Source organism: Engystomops pustulosus, chromosome 3 (genome assembly GCF_040894005.1).
Source record: "Engystomops pustulosus chromosome 3, aEngPut4.maternal, whole genome shotgun sequence".
Classification (NCBI taxonomy): Eukaryota; Metazoa; Chordata; class Amphibia; order Anura; family Leptodactylidae; genus Engystomops; species Engystomops pustulosus.
The window spans coordinates 29,912,985-29,920,850 of NC_092413.1; the positions used below are offsets into that span (position 1 = coordinate 29,912,985).

Sequence of the window (7,866 nt, forward strand, 5' to 3'; positions counted from 1 at the left end):
GTGTATATAGTTATTATATGGGGTTGTATATAGTTATGATAGTAGTGTCTATATAGTTATTTATGGGGTTGTATATATAGTTGCTTTAGGGGGACTGTATATAGTTATAGAGGGACTGTATATAGTTATTATATGGGGACTGTATATAGTAGTTATGGGGGATAGTATATGTAGTTACTATAGGGTAACTGTATAAAGTTATTGTATGGGGTGTGTATAGTTATTATAGGTGGACTGTATAAAATTATTTTATGTATATAGTCATTATAGGGGTTGTTTATAATTATTATTGGGGATATGTTTATAGTTATTATAGGGGGATTGTATATAGTTATTATAGGAGTATCTATATAGTCATTATAGGGGTGTATATAGTTATATGGGGACTGTATACAGTTATAGTCCCCATATAACTATATACAACCCTATAATGACTATATAGATACTCCTATAATAACTATATACAATCCCCCTATAATAACTATAAACATATCCCCAATAATAATTATAAACAACCCCTATAATGACTATATACATAAAATAATTTTATACTGTATGTAGTTATTATAAGGGGACTGTATATAATAATTATAGGAGGATTGTATATATTTATTATAGGGGGGTGTATAGTTATTACAGGGGGACTATATATGGTTATTATAGGGGGACTGTATGTCATTATTACAAGGGGACTGTATATAGTTATTATTGGGGGTTTATATGATTTTTATAGTGGGTGTGTATATAGTTATTATAGGGGGTGTATATAGTTATAGGGCGGCTGTATATAGTTATAGAGGAACTGTATATAGTTATTATAGGGGGACTGTATAAAGTTATTATAGGGGACTGTATATTGTTATTATAGGGGGACTGTATATTTTTATTATATGGGGAATGTATATTGTTATAGAGGAACTGTATATAGTTATTATAGGGGGACTGTATATAGTTATAGAGGGACTGTATATTGTTATTATAAGGGGATGGTATATATTTATTATAAAGAGACTGTATATAGTTATTATTGGGGGTGTGTATATAGTTGTTATAGGGAGTGTATATAGTTATTCTAGGGGACTATATAGTTATTTTAGAGGGGTGCATATAGTTATTATAGGGGGATTGTATATAGTTATTACAGGAGTCTCTATATAGTTATTATAGGGGTGAGTATAGTTATTATAGGAGGATTCTAATGTATATAATTATTATAGGGGGTGTGTATAGTTATTATAGGGGGACTGTATATAGTTATTATAGGTGGACTGCATGTAGTTACTATAGGGGAACTGTATATAGTTATTATAGGGGGAGCGTATAGTTATTATAGGGGGTGTGTATTTAGTTTTTATCGGGGGACTGTATAGTTATTATAGGGGTGTATATAGTTATTATAGGGGGATTGTATATAGTTATTATAGGAGTCTCTATATAGTTATTATATGGGGTTATATAGTTATAGGGGGACTGTATATAGTTAGTATAGGGGTGTGTATATGCTTGTTATAGGGGGACTGTATATAGTTATAGAGGGACTGTATAGTTATTATAGGGGGACTGTATATCATTATTATAGGAGGCTGTATGTAGTTATTATAAAGGGACTGTATATAGTTATTATTGGGTGTGTATATAATTATTATAGGGGATGTGTATATCCTATTATGCAGGTCAGTATAGTGTCTGGCCAGGCTTAGGATTGTATAGAGAGAAGAGCAATAGAGGAAGAAACATATTCCATATGGTATTTACCAGGTAACTCTTTGTATGGATAGTATTTATATAGTAGTAACAGTAGTAATCTGAGGAGATGTTTAATTAGGAGTTTTCTGGGACTAAAATACTGCTCAACCCTTAGGAATTAGTCATCAGTAGTAGTGAGTGTCCAGCCCAAAGCGCTCCCCCCCCCTCCCCACGATCATCTTATTGAAGCGATTTTGCTTCTGTTTCTCAAGTCTGTGCTGTCTTCTCCATGGTCTGTTTGTAGTTAAGTCCCTTTCACGTGAATAGGGCTGAGGTGCAATACCCAGAACAGCCACCTTACAATGTCTAGCACTGTGCTTGGTAAGTAGTGTAGTCGTAGTGGCAGTTTACACAACTAGATCTTTAGTTTACACAAGTGATTGTCAAGGATTCCTGTAATCTACTGCCGATGACTTATCCTAAGTATGGTTATTAAAAAAAAACGTAGGGAATTTATCATGCTTTGCTTTGTAGCATAGAAGGCATGCAAAAGTCACAATTCCTGGTCGTGCAACTTGGAATTGCGACTTTTTCTGACCACCAAGGCTGGTTCAGCTTGTAGTAGAATAGTCGCAGGAGCACAATGGTGCAGATTCATTCATCCTCGCCGGCACTCCGACGCCCGTATTCACCAAGAGGTCCCGGCCTCGATGTGAATAAACTCCGCAAACTCCACCAGTTCTGACCTGTAAGCAAAATAGTATAATATAGTCTCTTCTTTACCCCAAATACCAGACCAGGTCTGAACTGGTCGAGTTTTTTTGCTCTTGATTATAGTAAATGTGGCGGGCCTAGCGTTCAGGCCCTAACTGCACTTGTCCTACCCTGCTCATTCTGCGCCCCAAAACGCCCAAAAGTGGAGTCTGGGTTGTAGTAGCCTGAAAAAGGGCAACTGTATATACCTAAAGTGTTATTCACATATATTAAATAAGTGTAATTAAAGGGGTTCCCCAGGATCAGGGTTTTCTTCTATATAGGCCCAGGGGAAGTACAATACCAGCACTCACCTTATACTCATGTCTTTCTGGAGCTCCACTTTGACCTGTAGCTGTAGTTGTTGCAGATGCGCACTATTGAGGTCACCACTGAGCGCATGTATACATACATTGGCCACCAAAGACTGGAGGCGCCATACTGATCCAGAGCGGTGAAAAGAGGTGAGAATAGCTTGTTTCTTACTATTATACCCCCATATACAAAAAATTCTGGATCCGGGACAGCGTCTGTAAGGGGGTAAAAAAATCTATTCATTGGATAAATCTTCAGTGTCAAATGTAACTGTTAGGATATAATTGATAATGTTTTAACTTTATGGTGATTTTAAGTAAATAGAGAACAGATTTTTATAAAATTTCTCATCCCATCAACCACCCGGTGGTCGTATTACGATGGGTCCCTACACTAACACTTTACTTATAGGAGAGGAGAATATAAATAGAGCTGACCTTATACTGTGGGATTGTGTGACTAACCCTAAAATGTTAAACCCCCACCTTTTATAGGTCTCCTGTTCCAGCTCTGGTAGAGGTTTTCAGTTCTTGCTGGTCTGGAAGTTCTGACATTTCATTTATTTTCAGTGCAGTCAATAATCGGCCTCATCAGTGACTGATACACAAATGGTGCTTCACTGTTAGGGTGACCATTTGTGAGGCCAGTGATTGCACCTTCTCCAGTCCAACATGAACCTAACATGGGAACGGGGGCCCTGTAAAAGGTCTGTATATAAGAGCACATGGTGTATACTGCACGTTCAGTCTATGTTAGTGTTACTGATCTGCCCTCACTTACCTTAGTAGCCACTTCCTGACCTCCTTATGCCGTATTACCTTGCAGTGCAGTAACACTAGATCCTAGTATACATGTAAAGTGTTAGTGTAGGGACCCATCTGAGTGAGGTCGCCTTGACGTGGCAGATGGGCTCGCACAATGTACATACATTTGTGCGCTAAGAACCTCAGAATGAAAGAATAACTTTCTTTTAAGTATCTTTTACAGATTGCTAGAACTTATAGTTATAATATGGGCTGTTTGGGGCGGCCGCCCAGGGCCTGGGACGTCTTGGGGGCACATGGTCACCTAAGTCTAACACTGATCCTAGGATCGGGGGAGAAGCGCTCATAGGGCAACACTGCTAGTCAGGGTCGGACTGGGGTGCCTGGGGCCCACCAGTGAAATTGATTTTGGGGGCCCACCTACTACTGCATATAAATATTCTGGGATGAGGGAATTTGTAAGCACTAGCGGGGGCAGTGATGCAGAGGCTAAGCTAAGCCCTTTCTCCCACCTTTTCTGCTAGTGCTCGGCTCTTGGTTTGTGTACAGGGGCTGCAGTGGTGATATCACCTCAGGGCATTAATGCTAGGGATAGTATAAGAGTTACCCCTGGTGTCCTGGGCTTCTGCTGGTGGCTGGGCTGTGGTTAGGGATAGTATAAGAGTTACCCCTGGTTTCCCGGGCTTTCTGCTGGTCGCTGGGCTGTGGTTAGGGATAGTATAAGAGTTACCCCTGGTTTCCAGGGCTTTCTGCTGGTGGCTGGGCAGTGGTTAGGGTAAGTATAAGAGTTACCCCTGGTTTCCCGGGCTTTCTGCTGGTCGCTGGGCTGTGGTTAGGGATAGTATAAGAGTTACCCCTGGTTTCCAGGGCTTTCTGCTGGTGGCTGGGCTGTGGTTAGGGATAGTATAAGAGTTACCCCTGGTTTCCAGGGCTTTCTGCTGGTGGCTGGGCAGTGGTTAGGGATAGTATAAGAGTTACCCCTGGTTTCCAGGGCTTCTCCTGGTGGCTGGGCACTGGTTAGGGATAGTATAAGAGTTACCCCTGGTGTCCTGGGCTTCTGCTGGTGGCTGGGCTGTGGTTAGGGATAGTATAAGAGTTACCCCTGGTGTCCAGGGCTTCTCCTGGTGGCTGGGCACTGGTTAGGGATAGTATAAGAGTTACCCCTGGTTTCCAGGGCTTCTCCTGGTGGCTGGGCTGTGGTTAGGGATAGTATAAGAGTTACCCCTGGTTTCCAGGGCTTTCTGCTGGTGGCTGGGCTGTGGTTAGGGATAGTATAAGAGTTACCCCTGGTTTCCAGGGCTTTCTGCTGGTGGCTGGGCTGTGGTTAGGGATAGTATAAGAGTTACCCCTGGTTTCCAGGGCTTTCTGCTGGTGGCTGGGCTGTGGTTAGGGATGTAAGTGTTCGCACTGCACCAACCTTCCAATAAGGAAATGCTGAAAACCTTTATAAGAACTGATGACAATAACCCTACTCTGGCATCCCTGCGCCACATAGACAAGTTATACCTGGCTCTCTGACCCTATAGATATAACAGTATATAAGCTGAGAGCTGTCTCACACTAGAAGGTAAGTCAGGGACTACAATACTGATCGGACACACTGCCATCCCCCCCTCCATATTTTATTAATGCCCCCCATGCAAACTGCTATCCCCCCTCCATATTTTATTAAGGCATCTAAGGTTTGAGTGCGGTGCACGCACTCAGTGATAGTACCCAAGCGTCCGCTTCCGGCCTCATCGAGTACTATTGCAGCCATTGGCAGGGGCCTCCAATACAGGGGTGAAGAATTTAAGCCTTTATGCTGCCCGAGGCGAGCCATAGAGAGACCCCCCCCCCCATATATGTAATATGTAGTACAAAATAATTACAGCGTAACGCCATGTAGTACAAAATATATACAGCGTACAGTAATCAGTGTATACAGCTTCCCCAGCAATCACTATATACAGCTTCCCCAGCAATCACTATATACAGCTCCTCCAGCAATCACTATATACAGCTCCCCCAGCAATCATTATATACAGCTCCCCCAGCAATCACTATATACAGCTCCCCCAGTAATCACTGTATACAGCTCCCCCAGTAATCACTATATACAGCTCCCCCAGCAATCACTATATACAGCTCCCCCAGCAATCACTATATACAGCTCCCCCAGTAATCACTGTATACAGCTCCCCCAGCAACCACCGTATACAGCTCCCCCAGTAATCAGTGTATACAGCTCCCCCAGCAATCACTATATACAGCTCCCCCAGCAATCACTATATACAGCTCCCCCAGCAATCATTATATACAGCTCCCCCAGTAATCACTGTATACAGCTCCCCCAGTAATCAGTGTATACAGCTCCCCCAGCAATCAGTGTATACAGCTCCCCCAGCAATCAGTGTATACAGCTCCCCCCAGCAATCACTATATACAGCTCCCCCAGCAATCACTATATACAGCTCCCCAGCAATCACTGTATACAGCTCCCCCAGTAATCACTGTATACAGCTCCCCCAGCAATCACCGTATACAGCTCCCCCAGCAATCACTGTATACAGCTCCCCCAGCAATCACCGTATACAGCTCCCCCAGCAATCACCGTGTACAGCTCCCCCAGCAATCACTATATACAGCTCCCCCAGTAATCACTGTATACAGCTCCCCCAGCAACCACCATATACAGCTCCCCCAGTAATCAGTTTACACAGCTCCCCCAGCAATCACTATATACAGCTCCCCCAGCAATCACTATATACAGCTCCCCCAGCAACCACTGTATACAGCTCCCCCAGCAATCACTGTATAAAGCACCCCCAGCAATCACTATATACAGCTCCCCCAGCAATCACTGTATACAGCTCCCCCAGCAATCACTATATACAGCACCCCCAGCAATCACTATATACAGCTCCCCCAGCAACCACTGTATACAGCCCCCAGCAATCACTATATACAGCCCCCCAAGCAATCGCTATACACAGCTCCCCCAGCAATCACTATATACAGCTCCCCCAGCAATCACTGTATACAGCTCCCCCAGCAATCACTATATACAGCTCCCCCAGCAATCACTATATACAGCTCCCCCAGCAATCACTATATACAGCACCCCCAGCAATCACTATATACAGCTCCCCCAGCAATCAGTGTATACAGCTCCCCAGCAATCAGTGTATACAGCTCCCCCAGCAATCACTATATACAGCACCCCCAGCAATCACTATATACAGCTCCCCCAGCAATCACTATATACAGCTCCCCCAGCAATCACTATATACAGCTCCCCCAGCAATCACTATATATAAATATACACACACATTACATATTACACCTATATATAAACCTATTTCATGTTATACCTGTATATACACACACACATTACACCTATATCTACACCCTTTACATGGTATACCTGCATATACACACATATATCACATGTAAAACCTGTATATACACATACATGACACCTATATATATATATATATATATATATATACACACACCTAATACATGTTATACCATTATATACACACACATATAGAACACATTACACCTATATATACAGCTATTACATGTTATCAGTCTATATACAAGCACAGGACATGTTGTACACACATATATACACATGACAAAACACACATACACAGGGAAGACACATACATATACACATTACACTTACCTCATATCCAGCAGCAGGTCCAGGTCAGGCAGTGGATGGAGCTGTCTCCTCTGTGCTGCAGGCCCGGGCTGGTGGGCGGGGCTTCTCCTGTCAGCTCTGCCCGGGCTGCACCTCCAGGGAGACCAGCCACAGGTTTGAATGTGGTGCTCCCGCGCTTCCTTCCCCTTGCTCCTCCTCCTGTTCGCTCCTCTAGCTGCTTCTGTGGTAGTGACACAGGAAGCGCTAGCAAGGGCTTCCTGTGTCACAGCAGCGCCGCACAGGAGGTCCTGCGCGGTGCTGTAAGAAATAGTACTTGCATCTGAATGATGCAAATACTATTGTTAGTAGTAGAGGAGCAGCCAAGATTAAAGGCCCATGCTATAGTGACAGGAGTCGGGGCCCACCGGCGGGCCAGACCGACCCTGCTGCTAGTCATTGAATGTTTACTGTGCTGACAAGGGTGGGTGTCCACTCCCCTTAATGAGTTATGCTAGGTACATAACCGCTACTATGGAATGGATGGGGGTCCACTCCGTGATCTGGAAACACCATCAGGGTGCGTACAAAGAGTTGTATGGAAGATACTGGAGCATCTAGTAACCCCATGGTTGTGGATGCTCCAGTATCTTTGATTCAATTCTGTCCTATCTGCATAGGCAAAAACTTCTTGAACCCCTTTAATAATGTTATTCCAAA

General features: G+C 43.4%; 1 long non-coding RNA gene across 1 annotated transcript; it reads right to left on the reverse strand.

Annotated features, from left to right (window-relative positions):
- Nucleotides 1-1,911: 1,911 nt before the first annotated feature.
- Nucleotides 1,912-7,379, reverse strand: LOC140120434 (uncharacterized). The gene is made up of 3 exons (XR_011853785.1): nt 7,192-7,379; nt 2,754-2,969; nt 1,912-2,432 (listed from the first exon to the last, which is right to left on the reverse strand). It is a non-coding gene; the product is annotated as an uncharacterized lncRNA (long non-coding RNA).
- Between the last annotated feature and the right edge of the window lie 487 nt (nt 7,380-7,866).